This window comes from Trachypithecus francoisi, unplaced genomic scaffold (genome assembly GCF_009764315.1).
Source record: "Trachypithecus francoisi isolate TF-2019V2 unplaced genomic scaffold, Tfra_2.0 Lachesis_group12, whole genome shotgun sequence".
NCBI lineage: Eukaryota > Metazoa > Chordata > Mammalia > Primates > Cercopithecidae > Trachypithecus > Trachypithecus francoisi.
This window is the reverse complement of record NW_022681457.1, coordinates 34,220,113-34,242,139: the sequence shown is the minus strand read 5'-3', so window position 1 is coordinate 34,242,139 and position 22,027 is coordinate 34,220,113. Positions and strand designations below refer to the sequence as shown.

General features: G+C 35.0%; 1 long non-coding RNA gene across 1 annotated transcript; it reads left to right on the top strand.

Annotated features, from left to right (window-relative positions):
* The first annotated feature begins 1,554 nt into the window (after positions 1 to 1,554).
* Positions 1,555 to 16,296, top strand: LOC117093826. Its single transcript, XR_004441261.1, has 3 exons — positions 1,555 to 1,626; positions 6,374 to 6,475; positions 16,173 to 16,296. It is a non-coding gene; the product is annotated as an uncharacterized LOC117093826 (long non-coding RNA).
* Positions 16,297 to 22,027: the final 5,731 nt, after the last annotated feature.

The window sequence follows — 22,027 nt, the reverse complement described above, 5'->3', positions numbered from 1 at the left end:
TTTTTCCACATAGGGCTCCATAAACATAATTCAAGAGAGGATGCTGAGACACATATATCTGTTCCAAAAGGCAAAGTAGAAAAGAAAACAAAGAATTACACTTTTATTGAGCAAATAGATTTTACTCTATGTTTAGTGGAGAAGAAATGAGGCCAACTTACAAAACACGTAAAATATTGTGAAAGCACAGCCTGGTTGGTTTGAAAAGAGTGGAAATGGCAACTAAACATGAGAGGCGCATCTCTGAATTTCTAAGAAGCTGGGAGTGTCTTAAATGCCATGCACTGAAAGAGAAGGTTGTATGCATACATAAAAAGTTTCCCAGAAATATTGAAAGAATTTTGTAAAACCAAAAATCGTGATTGTAGATTTTTCCCAATGGGAACAAATTAAAAGAAGTTTTCCATGGATACTCCACAAGCTGAACAGTGTCCTGGTGGCACTAAAATATTTCCTTCCTTATATTCTTTCTCTCTTTTCCCATATAATTCCAGCTAAATGTTCCTGGCATATAACAGCAATATTGATCTAGCTAGTGTCTTTAATTTGTTTGGGAATATAATTGGATTTGAGAGAATAGATACAGAAGTTGAAATTTTTCTCACATCTTCTAAATGTTTAGATGGAGAACTTGACATGATGTTCTTATGTTGTATCCTTTTCCTAAAAATTAGAAAATATTAGCACTTGATGGTTGAAGTAACTCAAATATAGAAATTGCTAAGGAAACTCCTTTTGTGCAGGAAAGAACTATGAGGGGGATAAATATGAGGCTACTCATATTTATTCAGCCGTTCATTCTATCAAAAATTATGTTCAAGACTAACAGGGAAGAATAGTATAGGTTCTCAAGGTATATAACATGATTTGTAAATATAATCTGTAGCTCCATGACAAGGTCAGATTTTCATTTCATTGTAGTAAAAAACCTCTTTACTGGTTTTCTAACAAAGGAATTATCAATGGACGAGAATGCCACAAAAATCTAATAGAGAAAGTGTGATTTTGTCACATCAATATACATTGATTGACATCTACCAAAATTGTTAGCCTAGAAGAAACAGCAGCCAAGAGAGATGTGTACATTTTCTATAGCTGCTAAAACCAATTACCACAAACTTAGTATCTGAAAACAAATCAATTTGATTATCTTACAGTTTTGTGTTTCCTTAGTCTAAAATGAATCTCACTGGAATAAAATCTAGGTGTTGGAAGGGATAGATTATTTTCTGGATACTGTAGACAAAACAAAACAAAAATCTGCTATCTTACCCTTCCAGCTTCTAGAAGCTACCTGCATTCTTTGGGTCATGTTCCCTTCCACCATCTTCAAAGCTGAAATTGCCTGTCAAGTCTTGCTCACCTCACATTACTCTGACACATTCCATAGTCACATTTCCCTCTGACTCTCTTCCACTCTTGTGATTAAATTAGACCCTTCTGGATAATATAAGATTATCTCTCTAAAGTCAGTTAACTGGTGACCTTAATTCTATCTGTACCCTTAACTCTATTTTGCCAGGCAACATAACATAATCATAGGTTCCTAGGATTATGACATAGACATCTTTGAGTAGTGGGAAGGTTCATTGTTCTGCCTACCATGAGAGGACTTCTACATATGAGGTGAATTTGTATGCCTACAGGTGAGACCAAGTAGAAATGTTTATTCCTGTTCAGAAAGATTCATTAAGAGAATCAGACAGGATCTCACCTTGTTTCCCAGGCTGTGCAGTGGCACAGTTATGGCTCACTGCAGCCTCAAACTCCTGGGCTCAATCAATCCTCCCACCTCAGCCTCCTGAGTAGCTGGGACTTCAGGCACATGCCACCACACCTGGCTAAGTTTTTTTGATTTTTGTTTTTGAGACAGGGTCTTATTATGTTGCCCGGGCTGGTTTCAAACTCTTAGACTCAAAAAATCCTCCTACCTTAACCTCCCAAAGTGCTGGGATTACAGGGGTGAGCCACCGTACCTGGCCAGTTTAAAATATACTCTTAAACTTTGTGTCACTATCCCACAATATAGTTTCATAAAACAGCCAAAACTGGCAAATAGATAATAAATGCTACAAAACCAAAGTACAATGTTTCTAAAAAAGGCAAAGAAGCTAAAAAGTTCTGAAGTATTTAAATGGGAAGATTTTATTTGATTCGTGGGATCAGCATTATTAAGGAGGGTTGTAAAGGGGTACTTCTAAGTAATGTGGTTTTAAGTGTCATTTTTGACTAGTTCATTCCATTAAGAATTGAGAGTCAGCATACTTAAGTAGAAAGAGCAAAGACTTTAGTGTTCTGAGGAACCTCGAGAATTGAAATTCCAGATGTTCTAGTCTTCTTCTATTTCTACAAGACTTAATCTCTCCAAGCCTAAATTTACTTTCTGTAAAGTAAGAAAAGTAGATCTAATCCACAGAAATGTCTGTAAAATTAAATTAGAGATTAGTATCTAAAGCATCTAGCACACTTCTTGCCATAAAATAAATTCCCACTGAATAGTAACTATTATTTTAAGCTACTATCTAAAATAAACCCCATTGTATGTAATTTTATGTATTAGACATATACTTTGAAAATATCAGGTCTTCTTAGATACTAATATCTTCTGCTCTAGTTTCATTAGATTATATATGCCTGTCATTTTCACTGAGAATATTCTGAAATCAGAATATTATTTTAGGCATAAACTCTCACAAAGTATCTGATTCTTTTGAGAAGTATATTGATTTAAAATTATATTGTGTTTCTATTCTCAAGATGCAAGTATTTACAGTAACAGTAGAACTATTACAGTATTGTGACTTTGATATGTTTAACCAGTACAATAATATTAAATATATTAGATGATTATGTGTCTAGGAAATGATGATGGTATGTAAAAATAAAATTATTTACAATAGGAGAGAGGCCAGGTGCAGTGGCTGACACCTGAAATCCCAGCACTTTGGGAGACTGAGGCGGGCAGACCACTTGAGGTCAGGCGTTCAAGACCAGCCCAGCCAACACGGTGAAACTCCCCATCTACCAAAAAAAATACAACAATTAGCCGGGCATGGTGGTGTGCACCTGTAGTTCCAGATACTCAGGAAGTTGAGGTGGGAGAATTGCTTAAACCCAGGAGGCAGAGGCTGCAGTGAGCTGAGATTGCACCACTGCACTCCAGCCTGGGTGACAGAGTGAGACCCTGTGTCAAAAAAACAAAATAAGTGAGAGTGGAAATAAACTGTAACATAACTAGAAGTGGCAAGGCAGGTATATGCCAATTTTTCAGCAGGATAGTTGTCTTTGAATCCAATGCTTTTTGCAGTGCCTGGAATATCCTAGATGCTTAAAACAAAATAAGTTCTTGGAATTGAAGTCAGAGTTTTTATTGTGTTCATTATATCTTCTCATACTGCAATTGGCATTAATTGGTACTTAGTAAATGGTTGTGGGAGTTGTGACTAACCTGAGATAAATGTGAGACTTATCTTTAACTTTCTTGCATTTTTAGTCTGAATTTTTTTTTACTCCTGTTCACAGTTTGCTGGACTCTGATTTATTATTACCTTTTTAAACCATTGTTTTTCAATATATGCCTTTCATTAATATACCTGAAATCTTAATATGAAATCAGACTAACCACCAAAACAAACAAACGTTCAGGCCAATATTCATTCAGATCCAGCCTAGCTTCCACATCATCTGTGCTACATAAGAGCATCACAAAAGTAATATTTTATGCTTTTGTGTGTCTTGTGTGTTCAACTAAAGGGACAAGTTTTATAGGGGCACTAGTAGTTTGTTTGTCACGGATACAAAGGAAGCAGGAAATATGTTTTAGTGGGATGGCCAGCACCTTGAATTAGGCTGTATTATTACCTCCATGACACCTATTGCTCTTTCTGACACACTCATGCATAAAGTGTGTAGATTTCTCTCAGCTCTTCAGAATCCAAACAGACTGCATGAGCAAATTGTCCTTTCATGCAATGTACGGTAGTTTCTATAAATTATGGACATTTTCTAATTATTTTCTTTGGAGTCATGTTTCTTCCTTGGTTGCTTCTGACTACAGAGCTTCACAATAACTTTCTCTCTCATCCATTTTTGTTGTTTTCCATTTATCTTCCTATGCAACTTCTAGCCATGTAGTACCTACTTTGTAGAAAGGGACAAACAGGTGGCTTGTTTGAGCTATGGCCTTGAAGTCAGGTTCAGTGAGAAAGGGGACGGGCCAACCAACTTCTATGGAAAGAGAGCTGCATTACAGGAAAGTGGTTCAAGCAAGAAATTTATCTGTAAAGCAGTCATTGGCAGCTATCTAAAAAGTTCTTTGCATGAAGAAACTATGTGGTTAGTAGTGTGTAAGATAAAATGAACGTAAACCAGTATCATCAAGGTGAAACATGTTTCAAAGCAGCTAAGTCTTTGAGTTGGTATTCATTCAATCATTCATTTCACAAATGTTTATTTAATGTCTACGACATGCCAGTCACTGTTCTTGTATCTGAGGATATCACAGGAACTTACACAAAACAAAAGCACCTGCGTCAATGAAACCTTTATTCCAGTGGACGAAGTAGAAAATAAACAGTAATATCTGAAGAAATATAAAACAGGATAAGAGGGAAGAATTTGTGGCTACCATTTTAAATAGTCAGAGAAGCTCACTACCCCTCATATATAACTGAGAAAAAAAGGTATAAATCTAGTCTTTTTTACTTTCCAATAAATATTGATACAATTTTTGAGAAATATTTCTTTTTCTTTCTTTTCTCTCTTTTTTTTTTTTTTTTTGGACAGAGAGTCTCGCTTTGTTGCCAGGCTAGAGTGCAGTGGCACGATCTCGGCTCACTGCAACTTCTGCCTCCTGGGTTCAAACGGTTCTCCTGCCTCGGTCTCCAGAGTAGCTGGGACTACAGGCGCCTGCCACCCTGCCCAGCTAATTTTGTATTTTTAGTAGAGATGGGGTTTCACCATATTGGCCAGGATGGTCTTGATCTCTTGACCTCGTGATCCGCCGGCCTCGGTCTCCCAAAGTGCTGGGATTACAGGCGTGAGACACTCCGCCCGGCCAAGAAATCTTAAGGATATTTTGGAACTTAATAATGCCACCCCCTTGATTATGTATTAGCTTACTTAAGACAATCAGCTCTCCCCATTAGGTTGTGTGGATAATCTGGTAGAAAGTATTCTATGCTCCCAGTGGTTTGTAGAGTGTGCAATTCAGCATCTGCTTAACAATGAAGACTGGCAGAGATAAAAGTTCCTAGGAGGATAGAGGTAGAAAAGTTTTTTTGTTTTGTTTTGTTTTTGTTTTTGTTTGTTTTTGAAAACCTGCAGGAAAAATTGAGATGGATTTTAAACCAAAGAAATAACCTCATCTTTTGTAGTATCTTCATCCCTCATGTCCTGTTGCACACTCCCTACCTCGACCTTTCAGAAACCCTATCACAGGCAGAAGAAACCCCAATCAGTGAATCAGACCTGCAGTCCTCTAGGTTTTCAGTGTTTTAGAAATGCGGGATTGAGGAGGAAGAACAATTCTGTTAGGTATATCAGGCCAGGATGTGATTCGATAGTTCCAAGTTGGTATTTAGAACTCATTTTCCAATAGTGATGTTATCATGCAAGCTACTTAGGGCTTGTGGTAATACTGTTTATCCACCCTTTTAGTTATTTTCATAATCTTCTATTTAATCTTATATGATCATATACATACATAATTGTATATATCATGCACATATATTTTATTTATACTTTCTTCGAGTCTCTGAAAATTAAAAAAATATATATAGTGGAGGCTAACTTGGAAAACAGCCTAAAACCACAACACATGACATTATTTATTCAGCAAAAAAAGTTCCATATTCCAAACAAATAACAGCAATGTATTCAGAGAATCTACCTGTTTGTTTAGTTGGAAACAGTTTTATAGTAGAGCTTCCGAATAAAATTACACTAAGCTCTATATAAAGAACATTGGTAGACATAATTACCCATAACATTCAAACAAATACAGTATTGTTCTGTACAGAATGAAGAAAGCAAAAAATGACTAATTTCCTCCCAGTAAGTTCAAATGATACACTACCATATAGTTGCTCTCTTACTGTTTTTCCTTCCAAAACGTCTTTAAAGCTGTAGTATCAGGAATAAAATATCTCATAAAAAATTTAATAACATGAGTTATTTTGTAGAAAGAAAATTAATTCACATATATTACTAAATGAAAGTCCCAAATGGTAAAGCTCTTTCTGGAAAAGGTTATTTGTAATGACCAAATTCGTCACTGTTTGGAAACTTGTAAAGGTCACAATAGAAGGTTTTCACTTGTTTTAAATAAAATTCTATATTTTAAAAATAAATATGCTTTTCTTCCATTTCATAGAAATATCAACGCTGTTTGCACTATAATTTACTTTTTGAGCCTCTGACATTTACCCAGCTGACTGTCTTTGGAGAACAATCTCTTGCCTGAGAAGCACTCTAGGTAAAAAAACTGTCAATTACAAATTACTGTCTGATGCATTGCAAAGTGCAGGAACTCTTCAAATCCAAGTAATGACCTTGTTAAATACTTTTGTGTCTACTATCTCTAACTTACACCTTAAACAGAGTTTTTATATAAATACAGAGCAATTTGACTAAAAAAAAAAGATTATCAAAGAAGAGGAGTGAAAATAATGAAAATAATTGTGCTATAAAGCTAGTAATGGAGTATTTCTAAGCTCATAAAATGTTAAATTAGATTTGAAATATTGTGAAAGCCTCAATATTATAGACTTATCTTGTTATCTTGAGGGGAATATATTTTATTCATAAAATAACTAATTCGAATCTTGACTTTTATATATGTTTATATAATTTGAATTAATTGTAAATTTTACATATTTAATGATGTAAGGTGAATGGATATATAATTTATTAATGTCCATATTTTATATTTATTCTGAACACATCTTAATACATATACTACATCAACAAGATAGATTCTTCAAAATTAAAGCAAATATTTCCTAAGAGTAATTTAAAGTGATTTTAAAGAGAAAAAAGGAAGCCAATGCAACATAAACTGATTATCAAAGAGAAATGTTTCTCTCTTGTAACTGACATTATAAATTGTATACTTACAAAAATGTGGTAAAACACGTGAATCTAGTTTGTGGCTTTATTATCATGTACATTTGCCAAATTTTACTGTAGCATAAACTTGTACCTCCAGTAAATTTATTAAAAATATTACAAATCTATAATTGAAATAATAACTTTTGCTAAAAAAGAATTTCATCTTTCAGTAAAATTTAAAAATGGAATGAATGATATGTAAATACCTTTATATTCATACAGCAATCCTCTCCAGAGGAAAACAAAAATGAAATTCTCCCTATTATGGTTAACTCTTACTTTAAAAGTTTGCTTGGATTTAAACAAATAAGAATTTACATTTTAAATATGTACCTTTTAAGATTTATTTCCATGTTTTAAGATAAAGGAAAATATTGTTCAATTATATTTTCATTTTATAGAGCTGATATATATAGATAGATATACATACACACACAGCATATAAACATATCATTAGAGCTGATATATATGTTTGTGTGTATATATATGTGTGTGTGTATATATAAAACACGTACAAAATATGTGTATTTTTGCACTCACAGTGAGCGTTCAAATGTTTGTTTCTTGATTTGTCACTGTTCTGTATCTAGTGAAAGCACTACGACCAGTTTTTTTATTAGTCAAATAGATCAAATAGATGTTCCATCTCAACTTTATGATAATCTGCAAACACACATGTGTTATTTTGGGTCATACTTCAAAAATGATTTTACAGGCTGGGCACGGTGGCTCACGCCTGTAATCCCAGAACTTCGGGAGGCCGAGGCAGGCAGATCACCTGAGGTCAGGAGTTTGAGGCCAGTCCTGCCAACATGGTGAAACTACATCTCTACTAAAAATACAAAAATTAGCCAGGCATAGTGGTGTGCGCCTGTAATCCCAGCTACTCGGGAGCCTGAGGCAGGAGAATCGTTTGAACTCAGGAGGCAGAGTTTGCAGTGAGCCGAGATCGAACCATTGCATTCCAGCCTGGGCACCACAGGAAGACTTAGTCTCAAAATATATATATATATATAATAATTTTACAAATCAGGATTGGTTTGCATAGTGAATGCAGACATTCATTTACACCTTCATTAATGCACTCATTCAAAAACACTAGGTCAATTGCTAAACAGAGTTACAATTCCAAATAAGCCAGCAGTTCTCTCTTCCAGGGCATCATAATCTCATTAAGGCAAACAAGTAAACAAGAAATTGAAATACAATGTAAGAAATGATATAATGAAGGCAAAGTAATGGGGGCACATCAGAGAGTCAGTGGAGGGGTTTAAGACATGCTTCCTAGAGTATCCAAATTCTGAACTAGATTGCAAGGGATTAGCAGGAATTGGCTAAGAAAATGTTATCTACAAGTGACATTAATACTTTTGCAATGAGAACGAAGGTTAAATACAAAGAAGTATGTCATTTGTAGTTTCTCAATTCTCTTATTTGATTATTACCAAAGTTTTATCTGAACAGTTTTATGGACTTTAGAAAACAATTTTACGTATTTAGACTGGCAGTGACTTTGGCAGATTCTGCCTTGGTTTATTGGTTTCTCTTTGAGCAAATGAAACTTTAAGTAGCTCATTTTGTGTTTGGTTTCCTAATTCCATTTAAAGAATTCTCAAGCATTAAAAAATATTATGATAATTCAGATTATGATTTAAATAACATAAATTCTCAAAATTAAGATTTTGTTTTAAAGCAGATCATATTGTGATGCTATTGCTAGTTATGAGTTACACATCAGACTTTTTCTTTCTCTAGGCCTAAGTCTAAGTATTGCATACTATTGTGGAGCACGTGATTATCAGACACCTACAACGTGTTTCAACGTTATGACCAAAAGTATGCCTTCTCTCATCTGTTCGCTCTTCCTTGTTATTTCCCTTAACTTTGCTAGCATGGAGGGCATCCTTATCAGAATGTTCATTAAACAGAGGTTTCAGCACTGCCTGTGTTAATAAAGTCATCAAGCATCCCTTTACAGGCATGACAGGGAGACGGCTCATCTATCATGAGTGTTTCATTTAGTGCTACACAGCCAAGAGCTCCAGGAATAATGCCAGATTTTTTTTTTTAATAGGATTTCAGTATGTTGGAGTTTCTCTCATTTAAAGATCTGTACAATTTGTAGACTTACTCACCCATGTATTCTCACAGTAACCCCTGGCACACAGGATACAAACACCTTGATTAGGGTTCTTTTGTAGCTTTCAATGAATAACTTAGAAAAATATTCTGCTCCATAACCTGTCCTTGTCAACCAAAAATGGACAAAGAGAAAAAAAAATCTTCAAAGTTCCAATTAAAACTCCTTCTGCAAAGGACTTCACAAAAGAGTTAATCTCTCTATTATAATTTTATTTTTTGGCAAGTCATCACATGTATTTTTGTAAAACATATCAACAAAAGAAGGTTACTGTTGACCAGTCTCATGAAAATCTATGTCTTAAGTAATATCATGAAACCCATTCAAACATCTATATGCACACTTAGATGAGATGAACAACCTAATGATAGAGTTACCTTAGTCAAATCATAGTATAAAAATACTATTTTGAAACAGATATAGAAAACTGCACATATCTGTTCTTTAGAAATCAATGTGATCAAATATATACATTTTTGTTGTTGTTGTTGTTGTTGCTTGAGACAGAGTCTAGCTCCGTCACCCAGGCTGGAATACAGTGGCCTGATCTCGGCTCACTGCAAGCTCCGCCTCCCGGATTCAAGTGATTCTCTTGCCTCAGCCTCCTGAGTAGCTGGGATTATAGGCATGCACCACCATGTCCAGCTAATTTTTGCATTTTTAGTAGAGACAGGGTTTCACCATGTTGGTCAGGCTGGTCTTGAACTCTTGACCTTGAGATCTGCCCGTCTCAGCCTCCCAAAGTGCTGGGATTACAGGCATAAGCCACCGCACCCGGCCAAATCTATATTCTTTGAGAGAATGCTTTTGGGCTGCGGTGAATCAAATGTTTCCTTCTCCAGCCTTAGGACAGAAAACTGGCCATAATGAATCCCAGGTAATATCCTCAGTGCCTTCCCCATCAGGTTTAGATTGAATAGCAAGATCGCTGCTTCTTGACAACCATACATCGCACACTGTTTCAGATAGCACCCTGTGGTCCTAGAGACAAATATTCAAACTAGGGGTATCCTGTTAGAAAGCTGGTGGCTAAGTGGTAATCCTTCCATTGAAAGAGCAGCTGCCACCATACTCTGGGACAAAAGGTTTGTCTTTGAAATTAAGAGACGTAGCAAGTATCTGTGACTGGTTGTTTGGAAGTTTGGATGTTCTAGCCTTGGAAGTTTGCCAAGAGCAAGTGTTTCATTTTCTTTTGGAGCCAGTCATTAGCCTGGGCAGCATAAAGTGATGTTTGTCCTTACCCAACACCAACCTGAGTCTCCATCCCTAATCTTAATATTCTTTATCAAGTTTCCAAGTTAAAAATCAGAAATGCTTTCGTGTCAGTCTTTAACATTTAAACTGTTAGGTTAGGAAGAAGAGATCAACAACGTGGCTGGGTAGGACCTGATCTTTGAAACCAAAGCTCCCAATAAACAAAACACTTAAAATGCCATATTTGATAGGAATTAATATTAGATAAAGAAAGGGAGGAACTGAATTTCAATTTTTGTCCATGAAGTTAAAGTAAAGCTATAAAACAGTCACAAATTTAGATTGCATGCATTTAATCACATGTGGTAATAAAATGTAATAGTTTTTCATTATGGTCACCATTTTGTGATTATGGTGCTTCCCTTTCTTTTTAGGCAGCTTTCAAAATTGAGATTTCTTTATTATTTCAATTAGCAACTAAGTGTTGAGCATCTCCTATTTGTTTGTTTATGGATAATCCCCTTCTCAAGTACGGCGGCTATGTGTCTTTAGCATTTGTGTCCACAGCTCCAAGCTAAAGGACTGGCACATAAAACTGGATGGGTAAATAATTGACAAATGAATGCAGTATGCTAGGGGAGAAAAGATACTAAAGAAGATGTAGTCCTCAAAGAATATATATACTTTTGCCCTGAGAACGACACATAAATAGATACTTACAGTTACACTCTATGACTGAGGTCTACTGCCAAGTGCTCTGCGGTCCTAAAAAAAACCTGGAACTTAGGTTGGGTGTGGTTGCTTGGTGGCTCACGCCTATAATCCCAGCACTTTGGGAGGACAGATCATTTGAGGTCAGGAGTTCAAGGCGAGCCGGGCCAACATGGTGAAACCCTGTGTCTACTACAAATACAAAAATTAGCCAGGTGTGGTGGCACACACCTGTAGTTCCAGCAACTCGGGAGGCTGACACAGAGAATGGTTTGAGCCCGGGAGGCAGAGGTTGCAGTGAGCTGAGATCGTGCCATTGCACTCAGCCTGGGTGACAGAGTGGGACTCTGTCTCAAAAAAACAAACAAAAATACAAACAAACAAATACAAATCTGGAACCTAGAAACCAGCATCCTGGAGTAGGTGATATTTGAACTAAATAACATTCATTTTAACTTAGAAAATGTTTTGAAAATAAGCAGAAATCAGATCAAGAAAAATAGAGGTTTAACTATGGAGTGACAGCAGGAAAAGAACACAACATAAAGCATTTGGAAATGGTATACAGTTGTATGTGGTTAGAGAAAGAGGCTGCATGTATTTATGTAAATGATTTTAACTAATGCTAGAGTGATAGGCAAGATATATCTAGATCATGAAGTGCTGTCATTTTTAATTGAAGAAAATTGACTTCTTCCTGAATGCCAGGGAAAAATCAAAGAACTTTAACAAAGAAAAAAACACGATTTTTTTTGCACTTAAGAAGACTACTCTGGCTTCAGGGAGGTGTGGAGCTTTGGTAATGGCCAGGCAGGAGACAGCGAGAACAGTCAGGAGACTAAATGTTACTTTTTTTTTTTTTTTTTTTTGACACGGAGTCTCGCTCTGTCGCCCAGGCTGGAGTGCAGTGGCCGGATCTCAGCTCACTGCAAGCTCCGCCTCCCGGGTTTACGCCATTCTCCTGCCTCAGCCTCCCGACTAGCTGGGACTACAGGCGCCCACCACCTCGCCCGGCTAGTTTTTTTTTTTTTATTTTTTAGTAGAGACGGAGTTTCACCGTGTTAGCCAGGACGGTCTCGATCTCCTGACCTCATGATCCGCCCGTCTCGGCCTCCCAAAGTGCTGGGATTACAGGCTTGAGCCACCGCGCCCGGCAAGAGACTAAATGTTACTTTATAACTACACAGAGTAATGTGCTTTCTGCTCATTATCCATTTGTAATTGTTTAACATAATTTCATTGATGTTTGTATTAAAATATTTATTTCAAAATCAACCTACAATTTTTAAAAGAATTTTCCATAACTCCATCCTGTGATAATAAGTGTATTTTTAATTAATGGGAATTGACACTCATTTTTGTTTAATAAGGCAATTTTATGTTTTAAAATTTTAATTAGAAATAGTGATTTATATAGTGCACAATTTGGGTATCAGCTAGCCTGGGGCAGATAAAATTTATTACCTTAACCTGAGCACTGCCATACTTTTGAATCTTCTTCCAAAGCAAATGTAAACAGTGCTTCTCTCAAATTTCTCCCATCAATGACTTTAATTAGTGATTTGTAGTTACTGCTTGTGGTTTCTGCATCTCCTCTATTAATGAAAAGTCACAAACTAATGATTACTTTAAAATGTGCAAAAATGAATCATCCTTTAAAAATAACTTTTTTTGTTACTACTCTATGCATGCTGCTCTCAAAAACAAGATGTGGGGTAAACTGGGAAAAATAAATAATGCTATATTGAATTTTTATAACCATTTTTCTTTCTGGGAAGTGAAAAAACTATATTCATCAAAACCGCACTCCAAAAGGGTGACAGCATTGGTTTTTCCATCCCAAAAACTTAGAGTTTTATATAATGTAAATGTAAGTGATTAGTCAATTCAGGTCAGTCTAAAAGGGACAACAAAGTGACATTTCAATTTAAACAGAAACTACTATAGCCAATCTTAATCAGATTTTCTAATAAATGAGTTGAGAAAGAATATTTTATATTTCTTAATCCAAAAATACCAATTGTCATGACTCTGTTCAAATGCCACACGACACAATATGAAAATAATAATGAACTGAATATAAATGTGTTATTCTAAATTGCAGATTCTACTCTATCTTTGTTTTCTTTCAAACATTATTCAATCATTCAAAATGTACATTACTTAATAAAATTCAACCATTCATAGGACTCTTACTATAGTTAAAGTGTTATACTTTGATAAGTGGCATAGACGGAAAGAGGAATTCATCATGTATAAAGTCATTCATTCACCAAACTTATTGCACTACTGTTCTGCATTAGACTCTGTAGTAGAGATTGGGGATGTATTTCTAAGAAAAGAAAGACCTTATATCTGACCTTAGGAAGGAACAGAGATATTAATCAAATAATCTCACTAACAAAGACACATTGACAACTTTGCTAAGTGGTATGAAGGAGAGATATACCAGACATATGTGAAGGGATTGTCCAGTCAAAAAGGTTAGGGCAATCTGACACCTGAAGGATGAGTTGCACTTACCAAGTTACTGGGGAAAGGGAGAGCAGTTAAGAAAGGAAATAGTATATGCAAATTCATTGTTTAGGATAAATAGGAGGAATCATAGTGACTACTATGAATAAAAAAGATCTGGGTGATTGGGATGGAAGGTGCTTAGGATAGGAGATTCCAATGGGAACCTACTGAAGAATTTTTAGCAGGAGTGGGAGAATTTGAGGAGAGAGCTTCAAAAAACAATCTAAAATTTTTTTTGAAAATATCTCCTAGTTATTGTGCGAAAAATAGATGGGTAAAACTCAGAGCAGTAGGTCTAGTTATGAGGAAAAGTGTGAGGTAGAGATGAGCATAGGTGTTGATTAGTCCCTGGGTATGGTTGAGATTAGCTAGGAAAAGGAAGTGAAGTCAGAGGGGAGAGGACTTTGGATTGAGTTGCTCAACTCCCGATTTATTAATGATTTATTAATTTATTAATTTAATAATTAATGAGTTGCTCAACTCCAGATTTATTAGCTACATTAAGGAAGGTGAGCTTACCAAACACAAGGAAGGGGTAGCCAGAGGGTAAGGAGAAAACTAAGAGAAAGTCATGTCAAGAAAACGGAGGAGGAAAAGTATTTAGGAAGACAGTGGTTAACTATATTAAATGCTACAGAGATTAGAAACAAAATAAGTACTTTTTAAAGTACATGTAAGGCTTATCAACATGAGGTTATTGGTAACATTGGTGAAATTATTTCGTGGGATTTTGATGATGAAATCCATGTTAGCATGGGTCAAACAGTAAGTAGGAGCAAAGGAAATCGAGACTGTGGAATAGGCCACTACCTAATTGTCTGGCTGTAAAGGGAAGAACGGAGATGAAACTAACTGCAGAGGAAGGAAAGGGAGAATAAAGTTTGCATCTGGGTTTTTGTTTTTGCTTTTTGTTGGTTTAACTACATGAATTTGGCTAATTTTAGGATCTCTGGGATGATGAGAAAGATAAGTGGAATACACAACAGAAAGAAAGGATAAGCTTGTCCGAGAAGGATAAACAGCCTATGAGTACAGGAATAGACGGAATTCAAAGAAAGGTTGGGAGATTTTCTCGAGACAGGAGCATGGAGAGCAACAACACTAGCAGAATGGGATTTATGGATATGCAGGAATAATCTGGAAGATTCCATCTGATTGCTTCTACTTTTATTTTCATAGTGTAGAAGATGAGGCACAGGTCAGATGGATTGTTGATTCATCCAAGCTTGGGTTTGAAATAAAGACAAAGTTCTAGGAGGCATAAACAATATTAAGAGTGTCACGAAGTGCAAACTAGTGGAGAGAAAATACAGCTGAAAATATTGACAGAAAGTAGAAGGGTCAGTAAAAGGAATAAAGTCAATGATTACATTGCAGAATGATTGTAGTGACAGTATTTGATTAGGTACTCTGAAAGGAGAGATACAGTACATAGCCTATAGTTTATCAACAAAACATTGTCCTAGGAGATAAAGGAATACTTCTAGAGTTCAAAGAAGGGAAAAAGAAGTTTGCAAAAGATGTCACTGCAACCCTTAGGGAGTTGAAGGTTTGAACATATAATACTTAAATTGGTGGTAGGGGTGCTTACAGTAGGGGATAGAATGTGCTGTTGGACAGGAGGAGAATTCCAGGTAAGATAAGCCCAAGAAAGAAGAAACAGTGACAGATTTCCCTGGTATTATAATCAGCTCAGGTTAGCTGAAGCAAAGGGCATATGAAGGAAGTACTAAGATGATGTTTGGAAAGGTAGTTTGGGATGCAGATTGGGTAGGGCTTTCAAGAAAGGTAGAGAGTAAATGTAAATACATTTCATTTTTAAAGTTTCCATAGCGAAAAGCAAAATCAGCAGAGATTTCCAAAGAAGATGTGAACAACAAGTAGATTAAAAAATGGAATGTGTTTGGCCAGATTTTTCTGGATTAAAAAGGCCAAATGTTGGTCTGCCAACAAAAGAACGATCAAGTGCTGCAAGAAAAAATATCAACACAGCTACACTTTGCTTCGTTAAACACTGATTACCATCGACAAGTTAACCAAAATATTGGTCTTTTCCAATTGGCATGTTGTATACATTTCTGAAGCCAAAATCAGAAAATTGATCTTTAATGCAAAACCAGATACATAAGAGGCATCTGCTAATTTTAATAAGTTCTGGCACAAGGCTTCAAATAAGGGGCAGGCTTTGAAATAGACAACTGAGGTTTTCATAGTAAATTTACCATGGATACTATCAAAACTCTTGATGGAACCAGTGATTCTATTTCTCTTTTTCACGTTCAGAGGATGCTGGTAATAAGGAAATTGTGAAGAGGCTGAAAGTAATTAAAGGTCTTCCAGATTTTGTCCTTAATCTGGATGTAAAGAAAGAGAAAGAGATTCAAGTTGGAAGTCAAATCAGGACTTTAATATTTCTGTTTTCTATGGAAAACTGCTTCTGGGGAAAGAAATTGAAATTAAAATGATTCCTTGATAATCCTGAATTGATCATTTGTTGCAGGTTAGAGAAAATGAATTGGCAGAATAAATGCAAGCCATATTTTTGTTCCCACCTACCAAGAAAGAATAGACCTGCCTTTATTTCAGGCAGGTTTGGGAAGACTTTGAAAGTCATTCCTCTGCTCATATCATGTGATAATGAAAGGTGAATTGATCTATATTCCATTCTCTCTCATTTGAAACAGTTTCCATTTATATAGGCATTTAAACATGACCATGCTATAATATCTTTACAATGGGATTCATTTCCTTTTTATGATCAATGTATTATTTATGTAGATATTACAATATACACAAAAAAAGAAATGTAACTTTTATAAACTTTTTAGAATACATGATAAAATTTATCTTTGAATAGTCTTTGAATAAAATATCTACTTAATAAATTCAAATACATGAGATTATTTGGATTGTCAAACGTATTTAAGAGAAGTATCTTCTTGCTTGCCATTTAGAATAATCGTTTACTTATAAATAGAAAATGTGCTCAGTTCAAATGATTCTTCTGCATGCACTGAAGTAGTTTGAAGTATTTTAAATTAGCGAATCTTTGTTAACCATTGGCTTGTATTACAATAGATCCTTAAGAAGATATTTACTCTTTCAAATGTATTTTTGAAATTTAAATCTCTTTAAAATGTTCTAGAGTTTATAAACTTCATGAATTTATTTTTACTGTACTTTCAAATTAAATGATTTGATTCAGTTTTGCTATATACTTTTATGCACTAAAATTGCTTTAATATTCTGCTATTCTTTTGAAATTGCATATATAATGACAGCATTGAAATGATCATTTCACATAAAGTAACAGTAACTATTAATTTCATAATTATACAAAACCAAATAACAAAATGCTTGAAATTATTTTATTGCTTTGAACACACAAATTTAACAGACTGAAAATCAAAGTTATAGTTTAATAAAGGAAGCCATTTAGATGTCAACACTAACTTAATTCTGATGCCTCCAGGTCTGAGCCATCAGTCCATCATACAAAGTCAAGGAACCTCTGAAAACCAACATGGCTGACAGTGGCCTCAAGTAACAGAAAAAGTACAGAAACTTGACAGGGAACCCTGCTGCCCCAAGTTGCCAGCAGAAAACATGCAAAGTCATTTTATTTTATAGCACTATCAAACTTCTGAATGTGTCCTCATGATGACCAGTTGTTTCTGACAACTTTGAGAAGAAAAACTGTAAGATCTCATTAACAATTTTATAAATATATATGTATTCAGAAAATGATTAACAATCTCAACTTGTTTACCCACTGGGCATGTTTATGTTTGAGTAGGCCAATCAAAGAATTATGTTCACATCTTCAACATATGGAAGTTCCTGTCAGAATAGAGCAATTACTGCACTACACTTCTCAAAAGCCTGCTTTGGGCAACAAAAATAGCATTAGTTGATAGAGAAAGAGTCATTAAAAACAAACATACTGAGATTTCCTTGAAAATTTATTTAATTTAAAGCAAAATGTGGGAAGAAATTATCTACTTTGCATTTTATATATTCTAAAAAAATCAGTCATTTAAAATGTCATAAACATAAGAAGTTCTTTAAAATATTTATCAATTATTTTCCACTTTTTATTTCTTTTCTTGGCTTCTAAGAGATGAATTGCTTGGTAAAACCCAGTACTGATTTGAATACCACAGAAAATCTTTTTTGATTAGCAAAAGGAAGCTGAAGCAGGGAGAAGACTTGCTTCAGAAAATTATGGAAGGGCCAGGTGTGATGGCTCATGCCTGTATTCCCAGCAATTTGGGAGGTGAAGACCAGATAATTGTTTGAAGCCAGGAGTTCAAGACTAACCTGGGCAACATAACGAGACCCACCCATCTCTACAAAAAATTTTAAAATATTTAAATATTAGTTAGGCGTGGTGGCACATGCCTATATCCTAGCTACTTGGGAGGCTGAAGCAGGAAGATTGCTTGAGCCCAGGAGTTTGAGATTGCAGTGAGCTATGATCATGCCATTTAACTTCAGCCTGGGTGAGAGAATGGGACCCCATGTCAAAAGAAAAAAAAAAAAAACAGGAAAAGAATAAAAATTATGGAAGAAACATTTCTGTATATAATACTGAGAGATTAACATCATAAGTATACACACATACAAATATTCATCACTTATGCATAACACAAGCTTTGTTATATATGTACATCTTATATATACATGTTATATATGTACATCTTAGAAGAAAGATATACATATAGACATTTATTATATTATATAGCGTGGTATTTCAAAATATACATTTATTCTGTGCCATGATTAAGATTTTGTACTTTTCAACATGGGGCCTTACTTGACCAATCAGAGAATTAACAACCAAAAGCAAGACTCATAGAGTTCTTGGTTATTATAAAATTGATACAGAGATATTGATGGGGTGTATTTGAGAGAACTGGAGGAGATAAATTTTCCTTTGGTTATTTTGCTATGTAGTGCTCACTTCTGTAGAATGTTGTTGAGAGGTTAAGATGGAGATGACAAAAATCCTTTAAAATGGAACCATGGAGACTGTTAATAATTTTGTGGCAAATATTAATATATTAGGTGGTATGGTGAGGTGGCAGCTCAAGAAGAGAGATTTAGAGGGTGATAGTGGAGGGGGATAAAGAATAATTTTTATTTTGAATTTGGGAGCTATTACCATGTTTTAATGATGAAATGATATAATGGAGATGAAGATATTAATGACATTAGATACTGATATTATACTTGCAGAATGGAAGCCTCTTTGAAGAAAGTGTGGGAGGGGCAGATCCAGACCACAGGTGAAGGAAATGGGATACAACAACCAGGAGAGGATGAAAACATGAGATGAAAAATATGGTAAGCTTATAGGTGGAGAATCAAGAAAGCTATTTTGTATTTGATGATTTGTATTTTCTAAATATCATATGGAGACATTAGCTTATAAATGACAGGAAAAGATTATAGGTGTTTAGGTGTTTGAGGAAGGAAGGTGGATAATTGCTGCCTTCATAGCTACCTACGAAAGGGCAAAAAGTATCACAGTTGAAATAATTATAGCCTGGGTCCTTTCCTACCTCTCCAATTTCAACTTACATCAATCTCTCTCTGGGCCACAAAGCTTCAGCCATGCTCATTTTATTTCAGTACATTCTTTCTGTCTATGTACAAGACATATTTTTACCCAATTTGGGGCTTTAGAAGACCAATCTTTTCCATAAAATACTTTTCTATCCAACCTCCACAATTTAGATCTCAGCAAAAATGTTTCCTCATGAGGGAGGCATCATAGGGTATGTATAAAGTCCCCTCTCAGGATTTTCTATGTATCATTAGTGTATTTTATTATTTTTCTAATAATATGCCTGACAGTAGTTCTCAATATACATTTGTTCAGTCAAGAAATAGCACTTAGAACTATCCTATATTTTCCTAATGCTTATTTCTTTATTCAGTTTTTGTCTGTCCTTCTCTTCACCCCTTAAAATTATAAGTCACATAAAAGCAAGGTCTGTTTTAGATTTTTCACTCATAAATCTAGCACCTAGAACAGCTCTTGTACATACAACATTACCAATGCACATCTGTTGATTAAAATATTAAAACATAAAAGAATGCAAGCTCATTTTACAAGAATTTTGTTAAATTTAAAGGGATAACAGTCATCTTAAAGTGATCATGTGATTTTCTCCAAGAAGGTATAGATCAGGAGGGTTGGTTATTCAGGGTTAGAAAACTCATAAGTGAGACAGAGGTAGGGAGTCAAGCAAGTTCATGGTGTTTGTGATGGATGGATTATAATGACAGGGATATAGAAGTTCAAGACAGAAGGGGCTAGTAGAAAGTGAAAGACAAGTATGGCTAATGAATAGGTAAGGTCAATATAATCATATCATTTTGTTGTTAAAGGTAATTAAACATGATAGCTAAAAGAACAGAAAAACATGATTGGAGAGGAAAATACTTGAAATAAAAAACCCAGAAGTGGCACAGTTTCTGATAACGACAGGTCTGATTATAGCTTGTATCATAGAAAGTGAATGGCTGAAAACGAGTGAAAGAAATGTTTACTGGAGGTGAAGAAGTAAAGGAGCCAAGAGTACAGGAAGTTACACTTCCAAGAATATTGAACTGATGAAAATAAAGTCAGGAGTAATGATGCAAAGACTATGATTTACACATTGAATTTATCAGTTAATAAGAAGAATACCTAAGAGATCAGGGGGTAAGAACAAGGAGGAAGGTGTAGTGGGTAACCTAATTGAATGGCATCAGCTTAAAAAGAATAAGGATTTTCTGTGTTTATCTTGATTTTTATGTTTGCAAACTTTAAAGGAGGAGGGAATAATTGGGAAGTTGCAACTGTGAGCAAGGAGGACAAATTGCTTGTCTCTTTGATTTGACATACAGGAGCTAGAAAATTAGAGCAAAAACAAAACAAAGAAACCTCCACAGATAGGACATCAGTAGAAATGGCAAGAAGGAGTCCATTGAAGAGAATACTCAAGGAGAGGTGCTGGAGTTAAGGTGGCTGTGGTACATCATAGCATGAGAACTGTGGTTTGAGGACTGTCTCCACACATCCTTTGCTGGAGGTAAATTAATTTGTTTTACTGATGAAAGCATCAAAATCACACAGAAACTCAATTTATATCGGTGTTCATAGTGGCCTCAAATCTAGCATTACAAGTAATCAAAGGTGAATAACTGGCATTGCTGAGTCAAAAGCTGGTTACTTTGTTCTTGTTTGCTACCTATCTATATCCCATTCAACACAGAGAATATTAATATTAGGTACAAAGCCAGGCCTCAATAAGCATTTGTTCAATAAACAAATATGATTTACTATTGCCTATTTATTGATTACTTATTCCTTTACTTGTTAATTCCACTGGTTGGGGGCAGAAATCACCCCAACTAGTCTCAAAATAGACTTTTTCAGTAAATTTCACATGCTAATAATTCCTTTTTATATAACAGATGCGCTTTTTGCTTTTGCATATCTGTGCCTAATTGTACTAAAATTGCTATCCATCATCAATTCTAGAAGCCCATGGCATCTTGTGACATTTGGAGATCAATTGCTAGGAGAGACAATTATGAAAAGCTTTGCTTTAATGGTCCTGTAATTGGTATTGGTATTTTCTACTTTTATAATTTACCCAGGATAATCGAATAATTGTTTTCAATTACAACACATAGAAACATCTATACCTATTTTCAGAAAATTGTTTAAATATTTCTCTGTAAAAGAACCATTTTTAAGGTTTTGAAAATCTGAAATTTGAGAACTATTTACTTTTCTGAGTACCAATAGGAAAAAGTCTACTTGACTTCTTTCTAATGCTTTCTCTAATATGAAAAGTCTTCTGTATTATTAAAATAAACTTTAAAAAAGGATAGTCCACACTATTAGACACTTTTCTGGTGTAGCTGAGAAAACTAGCCTAGTAGAGCTTTGGGTTCACAGATTCTTTAAATTACATTTGTTGTAGAAGGGTAGATTACATTCAAAGTATAATTGTTTATAGACTTTGTTGTGATATGAAATCCTTGTTTCTGTTAAAAATCAAATTTTAAAAATACGTCTAAACAGTATGCACACTTACCATATGCAAACTTTCTGTTGCTGTGATTTAGAAGCAATAAGGTATAGTGGAACAAACAGAAGTGGTGAGGTTTTAACATTGAGTACATCACGCCACTCTTTTTTTCAAATGAGTTTTGATTGCCAGGCACTACCCAAAGAGTATAGCAACATAATGTAGGAAAATGGAGACATAGTTTCCGTCTTTGAGGAATTTCCAGTTTATTAAGGGGTACAAGCAGAAAGCAAGCAAGCAAGCAAGCAAAAGAAAGAGGGAAAGA